Source organism: Neoarius graeffei, chromosome 2 (genome assembly GCF_027579695.1).
Source record: "Neoarius graeffei isolate fNeoGra1 chromosome 2, fNeoGra1.pri, whole genome shotgun sequence".
Taxonomy (NCBI): domain Eukaryota; kingdom Metazoa; phylum Chordata; class Actinopteri; order Siluriformes; family Ariidae; genus Neoarius; species Neoarius graeffei.
Genome location: NC_083570.1, coordinates 68,396,283 through 68,420,751, shown reverse-complemented (window position 1 = coordinate 68,420,751; position 24,469 = coordinate 68,396,283). Strand labels below are relative to the sequence as shown.

Below are 24,469 nucleotides of genomic sequence, written 5' to 3'. Positions count from 1 at the left end.
TCTTGATCACATAACTCCTTACAATTATTCCACTTAAATCCATACGGTTTAACACACCCAACAAAGATAGCAAGCGCATTGCTAATTCCCACCAGAAACCTAACAGTTTACGCTACGATGTTTTCTTCTGTTTCTTCAGTAGAGGACATTTCAAACGTTTATTACCCACATCCCAAATGTCATACGTTATATTATTTTACCTTGTTGTTACTCATGTAACCTACTCAAAACACAACTCATTGGAGAGATCTCGTGGAAGTGGAGTACCCCAGGCTATGGTGTGCCTTAGGGGACATATTAGGTTTTTCGTTTGGTTTGAAACCAAAATACTGCCACACTGCTGATGTTGTATTTTTTTTTTGCTACTAACTCGTTATCTTGACTTGCCATCTTTCAACCGTGGTCTCAGTCTCTTTTTTTAGATAGGACAGTATAGAGAGACAGGAAATGAGCGGGGGAGAGAGAGAGACGGGATCGGGAAATAACCTCGGGTCGGAATCGAACCCGGGTCCCCGGATTTATGGTACGGTGCCTTAGCCATCTGAGCCATGACACCCCCGGGCTCAGTCTCTTGCGAAGCTTTCTGTCAGACTCCAAATGTCACGCAGGGTTGCCATGGTAACGACATAAACAACCCTGCACGCGATGAAAACTTCTTTAGGAAATTGATAGAATTAGTGAAAATACGATCACACAGTTATTTGGGATGATCTTCAATTTATTATTTTATATTATGACCTCATGTACTCCATATTTATTTAGATAGTATATATTTTTTTTAAAATGACGGTAATGAGACCGATACCGTTGGTACTTTTGGATACCTCGGGATACCTTCTTACCGTAATACCGCCCAACCCTAATTGGTGTTGCTGTGTGCACGGGGAACGGTTTTGTTGCGGGCACAGAAATTTTGTGTGTATACGCGAATCGTTTTAAAAACGTTAATCTGATGATCCGCTGATTCGAAATAATGTAAACAGGGCCTTACACTAGTAATGTATGAACGTGTGGAACAGCATGATGACTCACAACTTTTCCTGGCCCTATTTGAAGCAACTAGAATTGTTCTGCTGCAGATATCACTACATACAGTGTATGAACTCCTCTGGTTCGATAAGTAGGGGAAAATATACTGCTTGTCTTGTAAATCTTGTTGCAGATGGGCTTTCCAATAGAATTTGTAGAATTTATTGCCTATATTGGCTTTTAAATGGCCACTCCATCAAAAGGCTGATGTCTGTGTTTGGGCCATGTGCATCCATTTTCCAGCTCTGTTTCTTCCCTGAGTCTCATGGCTTGGTCTCACAGGGAAACTTACAGGTTTAGGAAACAAGGCTAAAACTTGTTCTTCCAAACATATGGGCATGAGTGTGCAAAACAATGTTCCTGTACTCAATGGTCTCATTGTGACTCTATTTGAGTTGAGTTACTGCCCATAAACTTGTGACATTTCATCAGAAAAGTGACTTAAGTGAGGTCCCAAGCAGAGAAGTTAATAACAGGTCTCTAATGCTCTGGTGTTTATGCCTCAAGAAGCTGTCAGGCCTGCCACAGTGGTCACGTCACAGCACCAAGGAACAGTTCGTTTGAAACATACATATACTGTATGTGCGTGGATGTGTTGAAAGCAAATGTGTATTGCAATATTAATCATTCCTATATTTATTGCTCAAGATATCAGGAATGTCGTCAATTAGCCTGACGAATCAAACAGCCCTTAACATTAAAGCAGTATCTAAAAATGCAATATGCATGAATTAGGGAAGGAAATTTATTAAGTGCTGTTGAAAGTAATGTCTTGTGTTTGTATACACACACACACACAGACACACACACACACACACACATATATATATATTAGTGCTGTCAAAGTTAACGCGATAATAACGCGTTAACGCGATCTCAATTTAACACGATTAAAAAAAATAGTGCCGTTAACGCAAATTCTAATTTGGCCCTGCGAGTCACCCGTAGTTCCTGCTGAGGCTTGTCGCGCGCTGCGTTTAACTGTACCAACAGGTTTACCGTCCAAACAAGTTCACATGGGATTACCTTTCACAGGTGAGACTGGAAAAATACTTTTCAATACTTTTCCTTCAGTCTTCAGTTTCCCAGCTCATCTCCACCGGGTAGGTGTAGAGTTATAAGCAGTGAGCATTAGATAATACAGTGCCATACTATGATGAACGTTTTTAAACGTTTTTATTTTTGTTATCTGTTTTTTTCTTCTTTTATGGCAAATACTTCTCTTCAAAAGAAACTAATGAAGAGTAAAATAAAACATTTTTTTTTAATTTTCACAGTGATATGCACTTTATTTTTCATCCCTTGGTTTTCTCATCTAATATGGAAGTTATGGATGTCAGTGGCTGTGACAAGACGCTCTGTTTTTTTTTTATATGCTCTGCAATAAAAAAAAAAAACAGTGGTACAAAGCAAGCCCATTCACTTTTTTATGCTGATAAGAGAATTACAATGGTTTTTCATGTGACAAAAATGTGCGATTAAATTGCGATTAATCGCGAGTTAACTATGACAGTCGCGACATTAATCGCGATTAAATATTTTAATCGCTTGACAGCACTAATATATATACCTCTATCTATATATATATATATATATATATATTGATCAGCTGGATAGTACAGTGGTAATGCTCACTGACTACAACGCGGGAGATCGGGGTTCAAATCCTGGTCGGGGCAAAACATCATCCAGTAAGGGTCCTTAGGCAAGACCCCTCATGATATATCAGCCTACCTCAGGAATGAGTGAAGACATAACTGATAGAGTCATACTGGCTCAGACGTCGCCCAGGTCAACAAGGTCTGCGTCAGTTGCTAGGGAACCAGGGCAAACTGATGAGAAATGGGCTACTGGAACAAGACATTGATGGACGAGGACAGAACCCAACTGGAAACCTGGAGCCTATCTATATATATATCGATAGCCCCCGACGAATACCGAAGCTGAGTTGCCAAGTACCTTCAGTAGATTAGTAGATGTGAATGCTGCTCTGAAGACAATCTCTACAAGAACCATCACTGAGACCAACAAGCTGATACACAGTACAGCAACAGTAATCATGGAGATGCTTGGACACAAGGTGGGCTCGGGACATAACAAACAGCATCCACCAGACAATTAGAGGCCAAGATAAAGGCAGCATGGAGAGAAGTTAGCCAGCTAGCTGAACTACAGAAAGGGAACATAAAGGGGCACCCAGGAAGTACAACTCACTCTCCATACCAGAGGCACTCGAAACTGCCAAACAGCGACTAACAGCTCTCCATAGCAACCTCCAGTTGAACAAGAACCAGTAACCATCTCAATGGCAGATGTCCAAGAAAGAGTGGACAGCACCAGGCCCCGATATGATCCATAAGTACTGGCTGAAGAAGCTAACTGCACTCCATGAACACCTAGCAGCACAGATGAACCAGCTGCTTAGGGATGAGACCCACCCAGAATGGCTAACCCAAGGCAGGACAGTCCTAATCATGAAGGACCCCCAGAAGGGACCCATCCCATCCAACTACCGGCCAATTACCTGTCTCTGCACAACATGGAAGGCCCTGTCAGGCATCATTGCAGCAAAAATGAGCAAGCATGCGGCTCAATACATGAGCGAGGCACAGAAAGGGATTGGCAGTAACACCAGAGGAGCCAAGCACCAGCTACTGGTCGATAGAACAGTCGCCCGAGACTGTAAGAAGAGACAGACCAACCTGTGCACTGCCTGGATTGACTACAAGAAAGCCTATGACTCAATGCCACACACATGGATACTGGAATGTCTGGAACTGTATAAGATCAACAGGAACCTAAGGACCTTCATCCAGAACTCAATGGAAATGTGGAAGACGACCCTAGAGGCCAACTCAAAACCCATTGCCCAAGTCAACATCAAGTGCGGCATATACCAAGGAGATGCGCTATCACCACTGCTGTTCTGCATGGGCCTGAACCCCCTCAGTCGGATCATCACGAAGAGTGGCTACGGGTACCGATTCCATAGTGGGGCAACAATCAGCCACCTGCTCTACATGGATGACATCAAGCTGTATGCCAGGAACGAGCGAGAAATAGACTCGCTGATCCACACCACCCGGATCTACAGCGATGACATAGGGATGTCATTCGGATTGGACAAGTGTGGCCGGATGGTCTCAAAGAGAGGCAAGATGATCTGGACTGAGGGGATTGACCTACCAGAGGGCAACATAGGTGATATCCAAGACAGCTACAAGTACCTTGGCATCCCACAGGCTAATGGAAACCATGAAGAGGCCACAAGGAAGTCAACCACAGCCAAATACCTCCAGAGAGTAAGGCAGGTCCTGAAAAGTCAGCTGAATGGTAAGAACAAGGTCCAAGCCATCAACATGTACGCACTACCAGTCATCAGATACCCCGCTGGTATCATAAACTGGCCAAAGGAGGAGATAGAAGCCACAGATATCAAGACTAGAAAGCTCCTCACCATGCATGGAGGGTTCCACCCCAAGTCCAGCACCCAGAGACTATACACTAAGCGGAAAGAGGGAGGCCGAGGGCTAGTGAGCGTCAAGACCACGGTCCAGGATGAAACATCGAAAATCCGAGAATACATCAGAAAGATGGCCCCAAAGGATGAACTGCTAAGTGAATGTCTCAGGCAGCAGAACCCTGATGAGAGCGCAGAGGAGGAGGAGGAACAGACAACCTGGAGGGACAAACCCCTACATGGCATGTACCACCGTCAGATAGAGGAAGTGGCTGATATCAAGAAATCCTACCAGTGGCTGGATAATGCAGAACTGACAGACAGCACAGAGGCACTAATCATGGCAGCACAAGAACAGGCCATAAGCACAAGAGCCATAGAGGCCAGGATCTACCAGAGTAGATCAGACCCAAGATGCAGACTGTGCAAAGAAGCCCCTGAAACAGTCCAGCACATAGTAGCAGGGTGTAAGATGCTAGCTGGATCAGCGTACATGGAGAGGCACAACCAAGTGGCTGGGATAGTATACAGGAACATCTGCAACCAGTATGGAATAGAAGTACCCAAGTCCCAATGGGCCATACCACAGAAGGTGGCTGAGAACAACAGGGCCAAGGTTCTGTGGGACTTCAGCTTCCAGACTGACAAACAGATCCTGGCTAACCAACCGGACATAGTGGTGGTGGACAAAGAGCAGAAGAGGGTGGTGGTGATAGATGTGGCGATCCCAGCTGACGCCAACATCAGGAAGAAGGAACATGAGAAACTTGAGAAGTATCAAGGGTTGAAAGAGCAGCTGGAATGGATGTGGAAGGTCAAGGGTTGCGTGGTCCCCATGGTAGTGGGGGCACTTGGGGCAGTAACCCCCAAACTGGGAGAGTGGCTCCAGCAAATCCCAAGAACAACATCTGAAGCCTCAGTCCAGAAGAGCGCAGTACTAGGAACATCGAAGATACTGCGCAGAACCCTCAAACTCCCAGGCCTCTGGTAGAGGACCCGAGCTTGAGGATGACATGGATACCACCCCCCCGCCGGGGGTGAGAAGGAGATTTTTTTATATATATATGGGGGCTGCAAAAGTAGGTACGGTATACAGTAAGGATTATTCCAGTATTACCAGTATTATAATAGTGGTGTTAGGTTTCATTTCATACTAACATTTTGTGCAAACATTTTGTTTTTCATTACTGTATATCTACTTTTGTAGCCCCGTGTGTGTGTGTGCACGTATATATATATATATATATATATATATATATATATATATATATATATATATATATACACACACATATATACACAGGATATTACACAGCTGCGTGAAGATATGAAGTTTATCTCCAAGTGGTGAATGTATATTTCATGAGTGAGCGAAGTGAATGAGTGAAAATATTTTCAACACAAGAAGATAAACTTCATATCTTTGTGTCACTGTATAATGTTCTTTAGATTATATAGATATATCCACAAAACGAAAATGTTCAAGTTAATCAAAAGAATTTTAATTTTGATCCGGTTTGCTATTTTGACAACGCGTGTCTAGTCAGCGGAAAAACACTGGGAGTGACGTCACTGGAGTGAAATATCAGCAAATACAGTATGTCATTCAGATCCGTGATGTATTTTGTATGAAAAATGCGAGTTTTTCAATATGAGAAGATAAACTTCATATCTTCAAGCCAGCATGTGATTTTCTTTTTATTATGTAGACATACACAAATAAAAAGTATGCAAATTTATCAAAACAATTCATCAGTGTTCTCATGAGTGACATATTGAGATTTATATCACAGTTTTGGTTCTCCATGTCCCAGATGTAGCTCGTATGAAAAAATATGAGTGGTGTATTGCCCAGTAAAACACTTGTGTCTGTATAATATGCTGTTTTACTCAATATCTTCTTATTTATTTTCACATTATTTATTTATTTATTTATATCTCATTTATGCTTTCTCTTATAATATATTCATCAATTTTTTTAAACAGGAGAAAACATTTTGACCATACTTTTTTTATTCCTATGGTTGATGAAATATTGTATAAATAGAGCATTTGCTGATCTAATTGAATATTGAAAAGTAAATTTACTATACCTTTTTTGTTTACCATACCTGAGATTCCATCTTTTAATAAAGCTTCTCGCTACAGTCTTACTGTTTGAGTCTGTCACAACAAATCCGTCTACTGGGATTTGTAGTCTAGTGTCACGGCCAGATGATTCTGATTAGTCTGACACTGCTAATCTGCTTTGCTCTGTCCAGAGGCTGCCTGATGGGATTACTTTACATTACGAAGACAATTTCAACAAATTATCAGTCCACCGCAGCCCAGTAGATAATCAGATAGTGACCTGAGAGAGCCATGAACCTGGATTTTGTGAAAGTTAATTTATTTTCAGCTTCCTTGGCCTGCACAGTCTGTAATCTTTATCCTGTTTCAAATGTGATATTAAAAATTACACTACAGGCCAAAAGGTTAGTGCGATCGTGCAACTGATTTTTAACTAAAATATGTCCATGCACATGTAAATAAGTATGATCTTTAGTAAGAAATCCAAAAGTGGAAGTGAATAACTAATGTGCACTGAAACATTACCTCCTAACTATTTTGCATATTGGCATTAACAGATTGCAAACACTCTGAACTAAAAATAACACTGACCTCACATTATGGCAGATCTGGTGGCAAATACAAGGTGACAGGGAAAAGAGCAGCATATTGAATGTTATGCTGAGAGAGGTGATACAGTAACATGGTGAGTCACTGCCAATGTGTGACAAAATGGTCAGCGAGTGAGAAAAAGAGGTGAGAGATGATTTAGCAAAGCTGCCACCTTCATTTATGTCACTAGCTACTGCCAGGAAACAAGTCAAAGCCCAAAGAGGTGGATTATCACTTGCATTTTGAGAAGGTGTCATATCATCATACATACTCATTGGCACCCTTTATGAAATAAAACTGCATAAAATTAACACCAGCAAGCTGTATTTGGGAAAAAGAAAAAACTGAACAACACGAGGCTGCTGCCTTTCAGCTCCAGGGTCCTTACTGCCCCAAAACATGTCGCTTTATGGACTGGCTGTGCTAAATTTCCTGTGTGTGTGTGTGTGTGTGCATAGACTGTATTCCCATCTCACATCAAGTCCCGGAATAGGCCCCTGTGTGTTTACTTCCACTTCTCAGCCTATAATGATATTTATTTAGTTATTCTTCAATAACTACTTTATTCTGATCAGTTTTCCTCTCCTGGGAACATTGGGTGTGAGGTGGAATACACCTTGGATGGAATGCCATTCTATCACAGAGCACCATGCAATAATAACAATAACAAAAACATCAACTTTTATTATTATTATTATTATTATTATCTCATCTCATTATCTCTAGCCGCTTTATCCTGTTCTACAGGGTCGCAGGCAAGCAGGAGCCTATCCCAGCTGACTACGGGTGAAAGGCGGGGTACACCCTGGACAAGTCGCCAGGTCATCACAGGGCTGACACATAGACACAGACAACCATTCACACTCACATTCACACCTACGGTCAATTTAGAGTCACCAGTTAACCTAACCTGCATGTCTTTGGACTGTGAGGGAAACCGGAGCACCCGGAGGAAACCCACGCGGACATGGGGAGAACATGCAAACTCCGCACAGAAAGGCCCTCGCCGGCCACGGGGCTCGAACCCAGACCTTCTTGCTGTGAGGCGACAGCGCTAACCACTACACCACCGTGCCGCCCATTATTATTATTATTATTATTATTATTATTATTATAGTAGCATAAAGGATTAAAAAAGAAAACCAAACAAAAAGCTATAACACTTCTAAAGATGCTATTCTGCAATTGTGTCCTTTTGGATTTTCCATCCATTCATTATCTGTAGCCACTTATCCTGTGCTACAGGGTTGCAGACAAGCTGGAGCCTACCCCAGCTGACTATGGGCAAGAGGTGGGGTACACCCTGGACAAGTCGCCAGGTCATCACAGGGCTGACACAGAGACACAGACAACCATCCACACTCACATTCACCTACGGTCAATTTAGAGCAGGGGTGTCCAAACTGATCCATAAAGGGCCGTGTGGCTGCAGGTTTTCATTCCAGCCATGCAGCAGCACACCTCATTTGGCTTATTCAATCAACTGACACACCCACCCTTTAATCAAGGGTGGGTGTGGCTGCAAGTATTTGACTGTGTGAAGACAGTTCAGTTGATTGAATGAGCCAAGTCAGGTGTGCTGCTGCATGGCTGGAATGAAAACCTGCAGCCACACGGCCCTTTATGGATCAGTTTGGACACCCCTGATTTAGAGCCACCAGTTAACCTAACCTGCATGTCTTTGGACTGTGGGGGAAACCGGAGCACCCGGAGGAAACCCACGCGGACACGGGGAGAACATGCAAACTCCACACAGAAAGGCCCTCGCCGGCCCCGGGCTCGAACCCAGGACCTTCTTGCTGTGAGGCGACAGCGCTAACCACTACGCCACCGTGCCGCCCGGCTACAGATAATGAGATGAGAAATTCAATAAGTGTCATAAATAATAAATCATAATAATCATAATAATCAATTCTACTGGACTGTCAAAGTCTTTTTATCATGGATAAATACTAACTGAAGCATACAGGTTGCTTTTTCTTCTAAATTATGGTACAACAGAAATGTTGTAATGAAAACAAGTTTCAGTTTTCACCCACATTGGAGCTCCAATATTTCAGTATGTAAAGGTTGCATATAGGTTATCCTTCAGGTATAGTTTACCATGAAGCATTTTGTTGAGTTTAAGCTGTGTGTCATAAATTCAGGGCATTTTGTTAGCATTTGAAAATGCTTTCATAGGCCATGAATGCTGTGCGTGTATGCAAACACCACATTTTCAAAAAATAATTTTGCAAAAATAAGGCAGAACACCATCACAAATTTTGGATATGTTAAAAACAGACATCTAATCTTTCTAAAACGGTCAATTTTATGTTGGTGGATGCTGTCATTTTCTTTGCTATAACATGCCAAAAACGTCACCAAATTAATTTTTTTCCATTTTTAAACTTGAATATCTTCCAAACTGCTCATCACGGAGGGGCAGCTTTAGAATACAAAGTACACAGTATATATGGGAAGGTGTATGTGCAATATCAAGCCTCTGTCTTTCAAATTGCACTTTCCACAGTCCTTCAAATATGCTGCCACAGAGCGTAGTGTAGAATTTCTAAGCAAATTCAAGCCCCCAGAATTCTATGATAAACCAAAAGCACACATGTAAAAGTCCATATTCTACAAGTAGCCTACTGGTGCCAGATTTTGACCCTTGAAAATGTGAAGGACCTGGCTTAAATACTTTTCTAGATACAGCAATCTCAAAGTGGCTCCCCAAAAAACTCTGCTCAAAACGGGTCCGAGGTTAGTTGCAAAAATATTTTTTTTATGACAAAACTGTAAGGGGGCGGCACGGTGGTGTAGTCGTTACCGCTGTCGCCTCACAGCAAGAAGGTCCGGGTTCGAGCCCCGTGGCCGACGAGGGCCTTTCTGTGCGGAGTTTGCATGTTCTCCCCGTGTCCGCGTGGGTTTCCTCCGGGTGCTCTGGTTTCCCCCACAGTCCAAAGACATGCAGGTTAGGTTAACTGGTGACTCTAAATTGACCGTAGGTGTGAATGTGAGTGTGAATGGTTGTCTGTGTCTATGTGTCAGCCCTGTGATGACCTGGTGACTTGTCCAGGGTGTACCCCGCCTTTCGCCCGTAGTCAGCTGGCTCCGGCTTGCCTGCGACCCTGTAGAACAGGATAAAGCGGCTAGAGATAATGAGATGAGATGAGAAAACTATAAGGAGTTAGGAACTAAAATTTGGGACTTTTTCTATTGGGAAGTGTGTGAACCTCCTGGAATTTTTTTCAGCCTAATCTGAGATGGTCGAGTGGGAGCATTTGGAGATTTGACATGGAATGACCCAAATTTTAAATAAAATGTTCATTTACCGGGAATAAATACTATAATAACCCCAAATATCTTATATCCTCAATAATGCTTGAAAGGGCGCTCGTGCACACTGTTCAGTGCAGTAGTGCACACTTGAAGAGGCTCCGCCTTCTCGGCGTGACGTTTCATTTCCGCCTCCTCTCGCGCACACATCAAACTGAAAGAGGAGAGTTTGTTTGCTGCAGTGCAGCCTGCTAATGTGAGTAACGCCGCTCAGTCTGCGCTCCTTTTCCATCCACTTATCGAGAAACTGCTATATTAACGTTGAATATTGAGAGTAATATCTGCTCTAAATTATTCTGTTGTGTCTGTTTAGTTTGGCTATGTAGCATTAGCCGAGGTTAGCGAGCTAACAGGGTGATGCTTTGCTAGCTTCTGTTTATTTGGCAGCCTGGTGGTGTAAAGCCTTCAGTTTCATCAGGCAACCTTTATACCAATATATACAAAGTGCATCTGTGTACTTTTCGGTCAGATTGCATCTCAAAAAATTAGAATATTGTGAAAAAGTTCAAAATTTTCCATCAGTTATTTAAGAAAGTGAAAATGTTATATATTATAGACTCATTACACATAAACTAAAATGTTTCAAGCATTTTTCTATTTTAATTTATGGCATACAGTACAAAAACAAAAAAAAAAATCTCAAAATATTAGAATATTTCATTTCGAGTTTGAGTAAAACAGTATGAACACAGTGTATCTCTCGGTCTAGTTCAGTACACACAACCACAATCATGGGGAAGACTGCTGGGTTGTTTTGCAATCAGGCTACACAAGCTAAAAATCACATTTAACACTTATTATCTTCAATATCAAAAGGCTTGACTAAATAAACTTGGTTGTTTATTGTAGCCCTGTGATAGCTCTATTTACCATGCAAAAAAAAATTTGGTGATAACGTTATTTTTGGTGAATGTATGGCAGTATGTCATCTCATCTCATTATCTCTAGCCGCTTTATCCTTCTACAGGGTCGCAGGCAAGCTGGAGCCTATCCCAGCTGACTACGGGCGAAAGGCGGGGTACACCCTGGACAAGTCGCCAGGTCATCACAGGGCTGACACATAGACACAGACAACCATTCACACTCACATTCACACCTACGGTCAATTTAGAGTCACCAGTTAACCTAACCTGCATGTCTTTGGACTGTGGGGGAAACCGGAGCACCCGGAGGAAACCCACGCAGACACGGGGAGAACATGCAAACTCCACACAGAAAGGCCCTCGCCGGCCCCGGGGCTCCAACCCGGACCTTCTTGCTGTGAGGCGACAGCGCTAACCACTACACCACCGTGCCGCCCTGCAGTATGTCATATTTAGCAAAATTACTCGTGTCATTTAGAAAAAGTGCTTTTTTTGACCAAAAGGGATGCACTTAAATCATTCTTTATACCATAAAACAAATATTTGGTTCCATATCATTGGAAACATAGTTAAGTTTTAATGTTGAATGGCAGTAAGTTTTCAGACTATTTTGATCAAATTAGTAATTGTGTCAAAAAAATGTCCTCACCGAGACAGCTAATTTTTCAATATAAAATAACATATCTAAAATGTGGTCAAGATATTGGGACATAAATATTCGAGACAACTAACACAAAGCTTACAGCCTTATATTTAAAAGCACTATGGAAGTAGTGGATTCTGAATTGTCAAAAAAAAAAAGTCCTCTCCGAGAATCACTTCATTTGTTTCTCCCAGCCCTGCTTAAAGCTACACTTAATCTTGTTATAATACAAACTATTCCACATGCCTATCTGTTCCTTAACTTGTCCTTCACTTAAAAACTGGTACAAGAACCAGTTTGAATCAATTTGAATTTTGGACCCCTGTGACACAAACTTTGTCCCCTGATTGTAAAACAACCCTGCTGACTTGACTGTTGTCCAGAAGATGATCACCGATGCCCTCCACAAGGAGGGTAAGCCACAAAAGGTCATTGCTGAAAAGGGTGGCTGGAAAAGGTGCACAAGCGACAGGGATGGCCGCAGTCTTGAGAGGATTGTCAAGAAAAGTTGATTCAAGAACTTGGGAGAGCTTCACACTTGGGAGGCTGGTGTCAATGTATCAATAACACCTCAGCAGTGCCACAGACTGATCACCTCCATGCCACACCGCACTGATACAGTAATTCATGGTAAAGGAGCCCCAACCAAGTATTGAGTGTATAAATGATAGGGCTGTAACGATATGCGTATCGAAATCGAAATCGTGATACGCAGAGCCACGATCCGTATTGCGATACAAGAAGGCAGAATCGTGGTACACCCTTTCAAACTTCTCCTCAGCCCAAAAACAGAGGCGCTTCCAAACTTCAATTTATGAATACTTTACTTTTTATTTAAATTACATTTTAAACTTACTTAAATTACTTTTTTTTTTATATCTATTAGTAAGGCGTTTTTTCGCCGACCTGCGACAATCTTCTGCGAGTCACGCAACGTCCACACTCGCCACTGGCAACCATATGGCGTCCTTGGCCACCAGAGCATTCGTTTCTTTTAAGCGGTCGCCATTCTGGTTGTGACGCGGGGAGCGAATCTGTAAACAAGCAGCTCATTGGCTGGCTAGGTGTGCCACAAGCCAATCACTTGACCGGAAAGGCACGTCTGCTTGGGTGGAAGCCTTCTGCGGCAGTTACATTTTGACACGCGAGCAATGTTTCACTATAAAAATTCCGTAATTTCCATCTGTTTTCCGCGATCACAGAAAATCATTGGCCCTATGAGAGTGAGACAGTGAGAGAGCCCCCCCAAAAAAAAAATCTTAACGGATTTACACGATTTGGAAAAATGACTTTTTCAGAACCGAAAAAACCAGAGCTTCCGGCTCAACAGTATTATTTTGAGAAATAAAACAATCTTTGGATATACATTTGTTCATTTTTGCATACATATTACTCATTCTCTGCAGTGGTCTGAATTATTTGTTATTAAATAGTTAATGTAAGTAAATGTTAATAAGTCAAATTTACTACTTTAAAAAAACATTAAAAAAAAATCGTGGGTGTATCGAATCGTGGGTCAAAAATCGCGATACGAATCGTGAGTTGGGTGTATCGTTACAGCCCTAATAAATGAATATACTTTTCAGAAGTTGGACATTTCTGTATTGTAAATCCTTTTTTTGATTGATCTTAGGGAATATTCTAATAATTTGAGATACTGGATTTCTGATTTTCATGAGCTATAAGCCATAATCATCAAAATTAAAACAAAAAAGGCTTTAAATATTTCACTTTACATGTAATGAATATAGAAGGTATGAAAGTTTACCTTTTTGAATTAAATTATGAAAAAAAGGAACTTTTTCATGGTATTCTAATTTTTTGAGATGCACTAGTGTGTGTAGTTTTTACATACAAACCAGGGCTCTACATTAACTTTTGAAACCACTTGTCCTGTCTGGCAAGTTGAAAGGAAATTTACTTGTCCGAATGTGAAGTTGACTTGTCCGAAGAAATATTTGAGAACCCCCCCCCCCCCCCCCCCCCACAAATAAACTATTTGTAACCCAACAATCTTTATTGCATTTGTTTCTGAATTTGCAACATATGCATAATATCTATGAATCAAAAGTAATGAATAATTGATATACTGAGGCAAAAGTTCAAAAATATAGTAAAACAGACTGATACCATAATTCACCAATTATTCTGCTGAAGTTCAGAAGCAATATATTCCAATAGAGTAGAAATTATGAACATAAAATTTTAAGAACAAAATAACTATACTATGAGATCCAGAAACACTAACCATTATATATACACAGATCAGTGCTCTGCAGTTCAGTAACAAATATCACAAAAAGTAACGTTATCATAAAATGTATGACTTGATGAGATCACTAGTTTGGACAAGAGAAACAAACAATGCTTCAAATAAAAACAACTGATAAAATTGACTAATACTGTAAATCACTTATTATACACTGAAATCTAGTTATCAAATGACAAGATAATATATCTTATGAAAACCTCCACACCTCTATTGACTCACAGATGAATGGATACAAATAAAGTTTCTATTCATCTTCATCTATCAACCCTCGAGTTCTGCGTGTTCTGACCCCACCCTGAAGCCAACTTCAGGAGGGACATTTTCTAGTATTTTCTGGTATTTCATAGATAACTTTCCCCACTCCTACCTCACTCCCTGTCAAGCTACACGCATGCAGGCGCACATTCCAAGCCCAGCACACCCCGCCACACGCTCGGCTATATAACGAACACCATCAACAACAATTCAGAGATTTGGAAATTACCACATACTCAACGTAAATATACAGTTGAATAATGATCCCGCCAACAGAAGTGTCGTCAAATTCACATGTATGACACGATTAAAACCAATCATAAACGACCGTTTACTTTTCAGCTCAAATACACGAAGCGGTATTAGCCGGTTTCTCAAGTGGAATATTGCGCACATCGCTCTTTCCGAATAGAAACATCCGGCGATTCATCAAAACAATATGTTGAGTGAGATGCTTCAGAAATCATGTAAATAAACTGATAAATTTGATATGTAACCCGAATATCGGTGTATTTTGGCACTTGTCCGATCGGACAAGTAACTGAGACGATGAACTTGTCCGACATAAAGTATCACTTGTCCTGGACAAGCGTTAATGTCGAGCCCTGATACAAACATATATACATGTATGTATGTATGTATGTATGTATGTACATACGTATTTGTGTGTGTATAATATAAAAAAAATGTATGGGTGTCACGATGGTGTAGTACTGTCACCTCACAGCAAGAAGGTTCTGGGTTTGAGCCCAGCGGCTGATGGGGGCCTTTCTGTATGGAGTTTGCATGTTCTTCCCGTGTCTGCGTGGGTTTCCTCCAAGTGCTCTGGATTCCCCCCCCCCCCCCCCCCCCCCCCCCAAATTTCAAAAGCCTGCATCTGTGATGGTACCAGGGTGCATTAGTGCACGACATGGCTAGCTTGTATGTCTGGGAAGGTATCATTAATGCTGAATGGTATATACATGTTTCAAAGCAATATGCTGCTGTCCAGACAAAATCTTTCTCAGGGAAAGCTTTTCTTCTTTCAGCAAAACAAGGCCAAACCACTTTCTGCACATATTAAAACTACATGGCTCTGTATTAAGAGTCCAGGTGCTAAACTGGCCTGCTTGCAGTCCAGACTTGTCTCCTATTTAAAACATTTGGCACATTATGAAGCACAAAATACGACAAAGGAGACCCTGAAATTGTATATCAGGCAAGAACAGGACAAGATTTCTCTTTCAAAACCACAACAATTGCTCTCTTTAGTTCTGAAACATTTAGAGTGTTGTTAAAAGTCGAGGTGATGCAACACAGTGGCAAACATGCCCCGTCCCAACTTTTCTGAAACATGTTGCTGACGTCAAATTCAAAATGAGCGCATATTTAAAAAATAAAATAAAATTGATCAGTTTCAACATTTGATATGTTGTCTTTGTACTATTTTCAATGACATATAGGGTTTCCATGATTTGCAAATTGTCACATTCTGTTTTTATTTATAGTTTAGTGTTCCAACTCTTTTGGGATTGGGGTTGTAAAAAAATATAGTAAATGGCCCTATTCTACAACTGTAGTAATAATCCATATTATGTCAAGAACTGCTCAACTAAAGTAAAGTAAGTAAAATCCATTGAATTGGAAGGTGTGTCTAAACTTTTGACTGGTACTGTGAATATTTTTATTTATTTAAATTTTTTTTGTGTCCCTGCACTGCAGAAACTGAGAATGAATGATTGTAGTTCTTAGAATGCTGTTTTGAAGGATTTTTTTTAGCTTCTACTTCAGGGTAGGTACTCTCCCAACACAAGAGTAACCATGAGTGACTTAATTGGTTCAGGCATTAAGTGTACCTTGATTGGTTAAACACAGGCCAATGCAGCACTGACGACCAACATTTTTAAAACTCCGCCATGTAAACAACAACTCTTAATGTTGGCATTAAAAATTGGAAAAAGTCCTGGCTTTATTGAACCTATATATGATGGAGGAAATGCATGTAAACGTCAAGCTAGCAAGCCGGTTTACATCACTTCAGTATTCCTGCTGGTGGTGTGAATGCACACAGAAAAAAGCCCTTGAAGGTATGTAACCTTTCAGAGCATTTCGACCAAAACTAATTGGTTCAGAATCTGAAGAGTTGGCTTCCAGCTGGAGCTAAAATGTAGTGGGTTTTCTTCAGTGTGAACCGTGTTGACATCAGTAGAAGTGTCATTATTTTGGAGAGGAAGTGGAGCGCAGCAATGGCAAAGGACACCTCTTCAGACAAAATGGAAAGAAAACAAATAACTGCAGTAACGGAACAAAAGCTCGCAGGTAATCAATATGCTCTGCCGTCTTGCTACAACGGTTTACTTCTGTTGCGCATTGTGCAATACCCTTCATAGTTTTAAGAACTCTGAAAAAGTTCCTCCGGTCTGAAAGTTCCTTACGTGTACACGGGTCTCCTGCCAGTATTTTTCAGAGATGTGCCCCAATGACCTTTCACTCCACCCCCATCTCAGTCTGTTCAAAAAGGAAGCATGGTGGAAGCCCATAAGCATAGTTAAGTTACCTTTATTGTGAGCCAAAAACCATGATGTGCTTTTAGAATGTTTAATGTGCCAATAAACCCTTTTTTTTTTTTTAAATTTCGAAAAATCTCCCCAAATGTTTGGATTGCTGCAGTGTATGCAGACCAAACAATGCGACAGCCCAAAAGCACAGGTAGCAGAGAGGGCTGTAATGCAGTGCAATTATCTGCATCTGTAAAGTGCTCGAAATATTCATAACTGTATTCAGAATTAAACTAGGTGTGGACTCGACCAGGATTATTTATTATTATTATTATTATTATGGGGCGGCACGGTGGTGTAGTGGTTAGCGCTGTCGCCTCACAGCAAGAAGGTCCGGGTTCGAGCCCCGTGGCCGGCGAGCGAGGGCCTTTCTGTGCGGAGTTTGCATGTTCTCCCCGTGTCCGCGTGGGTTTCCTCCGGGTGCTCCGGTTTCCCCCACAGTCCAAAGACATGCAGGTTAGGTTAACTGGTGACTCTAAATTGACCGTAGGTGTGAATGTGAGTGTGAATGGTTGTCTGTGTCTATGTGTCAGCCCTGTGATGACCTGGCGACTTGTCCAGGGTGTACCCCGCCTTTCGCCCGTAGTCAGCTGGGATAGGCTCCAGCTTGCCTGCGACCCTGTAGAACAGGATAAAGCGGCTAGAGATAATGAGATGATATTATTATTATTGTTGTTTTTTAAGTTTTAATATGCCTGAAAACACTGTAAACTAGATATAACTCGACGCCAACGGCGTTGATGGGGATGCCTCCGCCTGGTAGACTACACGCCTTATTAAGTTGTGATTTGGGGATGGACATTTGACCTCACAGTAATCTTGACCTGGTGAAATTACTTGTATCAGCCTTGGAGACATTGTGTTCACAAGGTTTTTGGACAGACATTTGACCTCACAGTGACCTTGACCTTAGACCTTTTGATTTCAAAATCTAATCAGTTTATCTTTGTCCCCAAATGCACAAATGGTGCAAGTTTGGTGAAATTCCTTTGATTTGCCTTGGAGATATTGTGTTCACAAGGTTCTTGGACAGACATTTGACCTGACAGTGACCTTGACCTTAGCCCTTTTGATCTCAAAATCTAATCAGTTCATGTTTGTCCCAAAGCGCACAAATGGTGAAAGTTTGGTGAAATTCCTTTCATTAGCCTTTGAGATATCGCGTTCACAAGGTTTTGGGACGGACAGACGGACAACCCGAAAACATAATGCCTCCTGCACCTTACGGTGGTGGAGGCATAAAAACCAAGGGCTCCTGGGAAAATGTTATTTTCATTCACACAGTATAACAGCAGTTTGCAGAACATTAAACTTCTGAACCTGAAGAGTTCTTGGTTCTAAATCACTAATGTTCATAATTGGTCTAAACCAGATGCCCTGTGAAGCTTTCTCACAAGCTTTCTATCTAATGTGCTTGAGTAAAATGGAGAGCTAACTTTCAAAACAATGTTTTTTTCCAAATCAGGGAATTATAGATTAAAGTTGATGACAATCCTCACCTAGAAATATTGTATCAGATTTACTTCAGGTCCTGGGTTTGTGACAGAAAGATAAGAAAATGTTGCTGGGCATGATATAAGGCAACTGTGCCTAGTGTGGGTACTCTCAGGGATCGAAACGGGAATTTGGGAGCACTGGTCCATTTGGACCAGTGCCTTTCAGAGGTACTGGTCCGAATGGAGTAGCACTGGTCCGTATTTATAATTACAAATTTCAAGCCGATTTTATGTATTTATTCATATAATACAACCATATTATACATGAGTGATCAGTTTCAACTGTCTATAAACTTCTTCCTCAGTCATCTCGTTATCATCACAATCTTCGAAACCCTCATTCAGATCATCATCATCTATCGGTTCATACGCCACATCATGCTGCGCCTCCTCGTCATCTTCACCTTCCACCTCCTCATCCTGTCTCTCCTGGGGCTCTACATCTCCTGCCACATACTCCCTCTCATCACCTGCAGGCTGCTCTGGCTCATCATACTTGTTGAGCAATATCCGTTTGTTTTGATAGCTGTCAGAAATGTCAAGCCAAGGACTTTTAAACTTCGCGGGGGTCTAATCTATTTGACCAATAGCGGTTCAAGTTACATTTGTCTTCACGGGCAGCAACGAAAATGAACGGGAAGAAACGAAACTTCGCGCAGCCATGCTGCATGTAGCGGTGTATACTGCGCACTTAAACAATATGGCGGCGCCCACGTCTATGCCAACTTGACAAATGTCTCACAAAATGTCTTGAAATTATCGTAAAAAAACGGTAAAATAGACCAAGTTCTGCTTAAAATGGGTGAGAATCGTTGATAGAAACCATCGAGGCAGTGAGTAGTTTGATATATATATATATAGCGTGGCGAGCCAGTCGCCCACTCGGTCGAGTACATGTTGTCACTAGTCGCCCATACCCTTTCCAACTCGCATTGGCGAGTGGGCGACCGCCCGTTTCGATCCCTGACTCTCTTAGAAACTATGAAAGTCACGTGCAATTAATTTACAAGTTTGTACCAGATAGTAGGTAGGTAGCTAGCATAGATTTTTTTAATCAATTAAATGAGAGAAGAGATCTGAGGTGTGATCAGAAAGTTCCAGGACTGTTCCTACTGCGACCCAGTGGAGTACGGTGACTCTTGAGTCAGTATGCTGCCTGACATTGTACGGTCAACATCAGGACCTGGGTTGAGCCCCAAGAGGGGCAGAAAGTTGACATCACTGGAGGACAAAACACCTCACCTGGATCATTGCTTCATTGCCGTAAGCTCGCTGTAGCATTTCAAGGATCGCTGTTGTTCATTGCAAATGTACACGTGCACGTCGTTCCAAAAATGTGTGTAACAAGGTCCCGGTATTGATGGCGTGATGTCATGTGGCATACTGACTCAGGAGAGTCAGTGACGACACACTCGTGACCTTGCCGTGCTCCACTGGTTCATAACAGGAACGGTCTCAGAATTTTTGATCGCAGCTCGTGTGCTGGTTTGTGTACAGTGTGCAGGCTTTATGGAGAGGGAGAGCTGTATCAATTAAAGCACATTTCTTTTGTGAATTTTATGCAGGAATATGATAGACATATGGCTGTATTTTAGAGATTAATAAGGCAGTGTATAGGTCCGGGCTACTGTAGCAAACGACCGATGGTAGCCAAAAAAAAAAGTGTATGTATTTTTGTTCTCTGATCTTCATAGTCACCCCCTTAGTGAGTATGATATAGGAAATTAAAAATCTCTAGCGGGGTTCAATTTTTTTTATATTTTTTGCGTGTGTTCCACAGGATTTCAGTCCCAATGTGCATCTCTTGTCTCAGCCAGATGCTGTCTGATTCCTGTGGGGGGGGGGGGGGGAGATGGTGCATGTCATATTTGTACCTTTATGTGTATTTTGTTTAGAAAATATCTGTTCAGTCTGAATAATGTATTCACATTTGTTTAAATTCCTAGTAGCAACCAATCTGCGTGTAGTGTCGGAGGAAGCAGTTTAGCTTGCAGTTCAGTCATGTCTGGAACCTATTTGCATGCCTGCCTCTGTGGATAAATCGTCGTGGTATGCATGTAAACGTTAGTAGGGCAGCGTGGGTGCACTCATTTCTGCAACAACAATATCTCTTTAACATGCTCCTTAACAAATCATTTTGGCTGGAGCATAAGCAGGACAGCTACCATGATCTCGTCTCCATATCACAGAGCTCACTCAGGCATGTGATGAGACGAGCTGCTCAGCCTAAAAAGAGTCTCCTCTGACATAAACTGCTGCGACTCTGCCACAAAACTGCTGGAGCATTGCACACACTCCCTCAAGCTTTTTACTGTTTTTAGCCTTGTTTATTATGAGCACTCAAATCAGAGTGTGCATCTGGGATGACATGATCTGAATAATGCAGCACAGGATGAGGAAATGACATCATGGATATGTTAAAGACATTCTGTTTGTTCTCTGTTTGTCGACACAAAATGTATGATACTCATTCATTCAGATCTGTTACACATTTTAAAATGGAACAATCCTGTTTGTTTTTCAATAACAAGGATGCTGTTCCGCCAGTGATTTGGAGAGGGGAAAAAAATGTTATTTACTAAAGCCATTTCTGACAATAAAACCAGAAATTGTTTAAAAAAAAAAACTCTCAAAAATAAATGGCTGCCATGATTTGAAGGGTCTGTCCTCTAGCAGTGCAAAATCATTAAACGTTTTAATCAAAATGACACTAGTTTTTTGAAACATACTGCATATTCATGGACATAAACACAAGCAGTCTAATAAATGCTGCAGTGTGAACAGACAGTTTTCTGTTGGACGCTCGAAGAGAATGGAAGCATACATTTGTATATTATAAGGTTAGATTAGATTCGCATTTATTGCCGTTGTGCAGAGTACAAATACAAAGCCGATGAAATACAGTCAGCATCTATCCAGAAGCGCAAATGGCATCATTGCACTGAGGATATAGTGCAAGTAAAGAGACAAATGAGAGAGGATGGCAGTAAAGTGCCAAAATATTGAAACTCGAAGTGGATGGACTACACCAGACCACGTTGGCTTCCGCTCCTGCCAGCCAGGAACAGGAGTCTGAGGCTGTCATGGGCACAGAATCCTCGAAACTATACGTTTGAAAACTGGAAAAACACCAGGCGATTTATAGCAGAGCTCCCCTGCTTTGCACGCACAGAACAGAGGTGCATACTTAATAGAAATGTGTCAGCCTGATATTTGATGGGTTGACCGTATGATGTCTCTACAAATGACGTACGTGTACCACCACAGGGAACCCGATCGTAAGTGCAAGGCAATGTATTTCATAAACACTTGACTACTGGGGCGGCACGGTGGTGTAGTGGTTAGCGCTGTCGCCTCACAGCAAGAAGGTCCTGGGTTCGAGCCCCGGGGCCGGCGAGGGCCTTTCTGTGTGGAGTTTGCATGTTCTCCCCGTGTCCGCGTGGGTTTCCTCCGGGTGCTCCGGTTTCCCCCACAGTCCAAAGACATGCAGGTTAGGTTAACTGGTGACTCTAAATTGACCGTAAATGTGAGTGTGAATGGTTGTCTGTGTCTATGTGTCAGCCCTGTGATGACCTGGCGACTTGTCCAGGGTGTACCCCGCCTTTCGCCCGTAGTCAGCTGGGATAGGCTCCAGCTTGCCTGCGACCCTGTAGAAGGATAAAGCGGCTAGAGATAATGAGATGAGATGAGAAAAAACATGGTGTTTACACATTTTACAGAAAATATTCACGACAGTTTCATATAAAAAGGCAGTAGATGGATATACGTGAAGGTTTTATTGAAAGCACGCTAGCAAGCAAATTCAAAACTGAGACAAAGACAGTCAACTAACAGGCAGTGGTTGAGCAAGGCAACAGCAGGATATCTGAGGTAATACAATACTCGTAGTCCAAAAACGCAAATAGGATCAAAACCAGAAAAGCGCTAAATCCAAGGCTTTTGCAAAGTCAGGTACATGCTAATTAGCCCTAATGGCATGATAGCAATCTGTGGCTGTGCGCTCCGAGCACCAGTGCATGTGGATGTGAAAGATGTATAGTAAAGATGTGCTACATGGATATATAGTAATGATGTAAAGTGAAAGCGCTGGTTCACTGCTGTCCACCAGGCACCCAGCAGAGTCACACCATAATAAATGTGGTGGTGTTTCTGGTGCATGGCATACGGTGTCAAAGAAAGGAATAAACATGTACTCGTAACTGGCAGATTCTACCGTAACTGGATCCATTAATCACTTGCCCACAAAATAACAAATTTTTCTTGTCCTTTTTTCAGTGAGGTAATATTTTCAAGATTGAAAATATGGTATTTGGTCTTCTAAAACAGCACGTCATTTAAAAATACACTGAGTATATCAATAAAAGATTTTTAAAGAATAAAGTTCTATTTCTTTGACATATCTGACAGACATAACTCCCATTTCAAAAATCACTTTCATTATCCCTGTTGCTATAGTCAGTGAATTTCTGTCAGATGACCTGACGATAGACTCAGCCATTATGGATCTTTGGTAGTTATCGTGTGGAAGCAGGCTTTATCATTTTTGGGTGTCAACAGATAGAGTTGAAATAGATTAACAGCGAAAAAACTATTTCGTTCACGAGAGAAGCCCACAGTTATTTTTTAAAAATGCTATCGTCAGTCTGTCAGTCTAATGCACCTGACGATAGCAAAATTCAAGCCCTCACCATGCATATGTTGACTGACGCAAAGAGGAAATTCTACTGCGCATGATTTTTGTGACAGCAGACATTTACTTCCGGGCAAGACTTGGAGTTCTGACAGCTAGATTTCATCAAATAAATCAAGGTAAGATTTTCAGTCAGCTATCCTGACGATAGAATTTTTTGACTATAGAAACATTGAGAATATATTTGTGCATTCATATTTAAAATTTTCTGGAGGAAAACTATCGTAAGTTGAGAAATCAGAGCCACTTGCGACCCTTTCAGCCGACAGGCCATTTCAATGTGTTATTTCCCCGCGAAAGTGACACAGTCGTGTCTATCGATAGTCACTGTTCTGACAATTATTGTTATTTCAATTTTGAAAATAAATTTTATCTTTTTTATTTCAATATTTTATTATTTGGTTCTAGTGATGAGGTATTTAATATTATTACTAAATTTGTCAGATTAATAATGTAAGAAACAGTTTTGTTGCTATTGTCATCTAGAGCGTCTGTCAGAATATGACGGTAGACGTTAGTTTGTCTGTCAGATTTTGATGATAGAAACCGATGTGTTTCTATTGTCATTTAGCATGTCTGTCATGTCAGGCTTTTATTAATTAGTTACCAGGACTACTGTCCTAAAATTTACTGTGAATGTCCAAGACCCCAAATGCTACTAGAAAAACTTAATAGAATGATCAAAATAATCAATTCAGCAATTTAAGGAGATGGGACTTAACTGGCCTCTGTTATGGTAGAATCTGCCAACTGTGAAGTGCATCTCATTATTGGTACAACTGTCACAAGACAATGCAGCAATTTATTGACATGAAATACACGACACAATTCAATGGTTCATATGCTATAATATTATTCTATTCAGGTTGATTTTGTGCCCTTGCAAATATTTTACTCCTACACTCAGCAGGAGCTCTGCTTTTAGGCAGTGTGTGTATGCATGTGTGAGAGATATTTCATTCCTTCTAATCTTCAACTGTCCAGTTTGGGTGATGGTGTCAGATTCCTGTTCTTGGCTGACCGAAGTAGAACCGAATGTGGTCTTGTGCTGTTTAGCTCATCCACTGCATGGTTTAATGTTTTGTGTATGCGGAGATGCTTTTCTGCTCACCACAGCTGGAAAGACTTATTTACATGAGTTACTATATCCTTCCTGGCAGCTCAGACTAATCTGGCCATTTCATCTGACCTCTCCTATCAAAAAGATGTTTCCACCCACAGAACTGTCACTCTGTTTCTGTTGAA

General features: G+C 41.4%; 1 protein-coding gene across 2 annotated transcripts in view; it reads left to right on the top strand.

Annotated features, from left to right (window-relative positions):
* The first annotated feature begins 2,113 nt into the window (after nt 1-2,113).
* Nucleotides 2,114-24,469, top strand: part of pot1 (protection of telomeres 1 homolog) — a 116,900-nt gene continuing 94,544 nt past the window's right edge. Inside the window, exon 1 of one of the 2 annotated variants that reach the window (XM_060914781.1) lies at nt 2,114-2,132. The gene's annotated coding sequence lies outside the window, so the exon portion shown is untranslated. Of the gene's footprint in view, nt 2,133-10,592; nt 10,665-24,469 lie in introns of those variants that run through there. The other variant, XM_060914779.1, reaches the window with a different exon arrangement.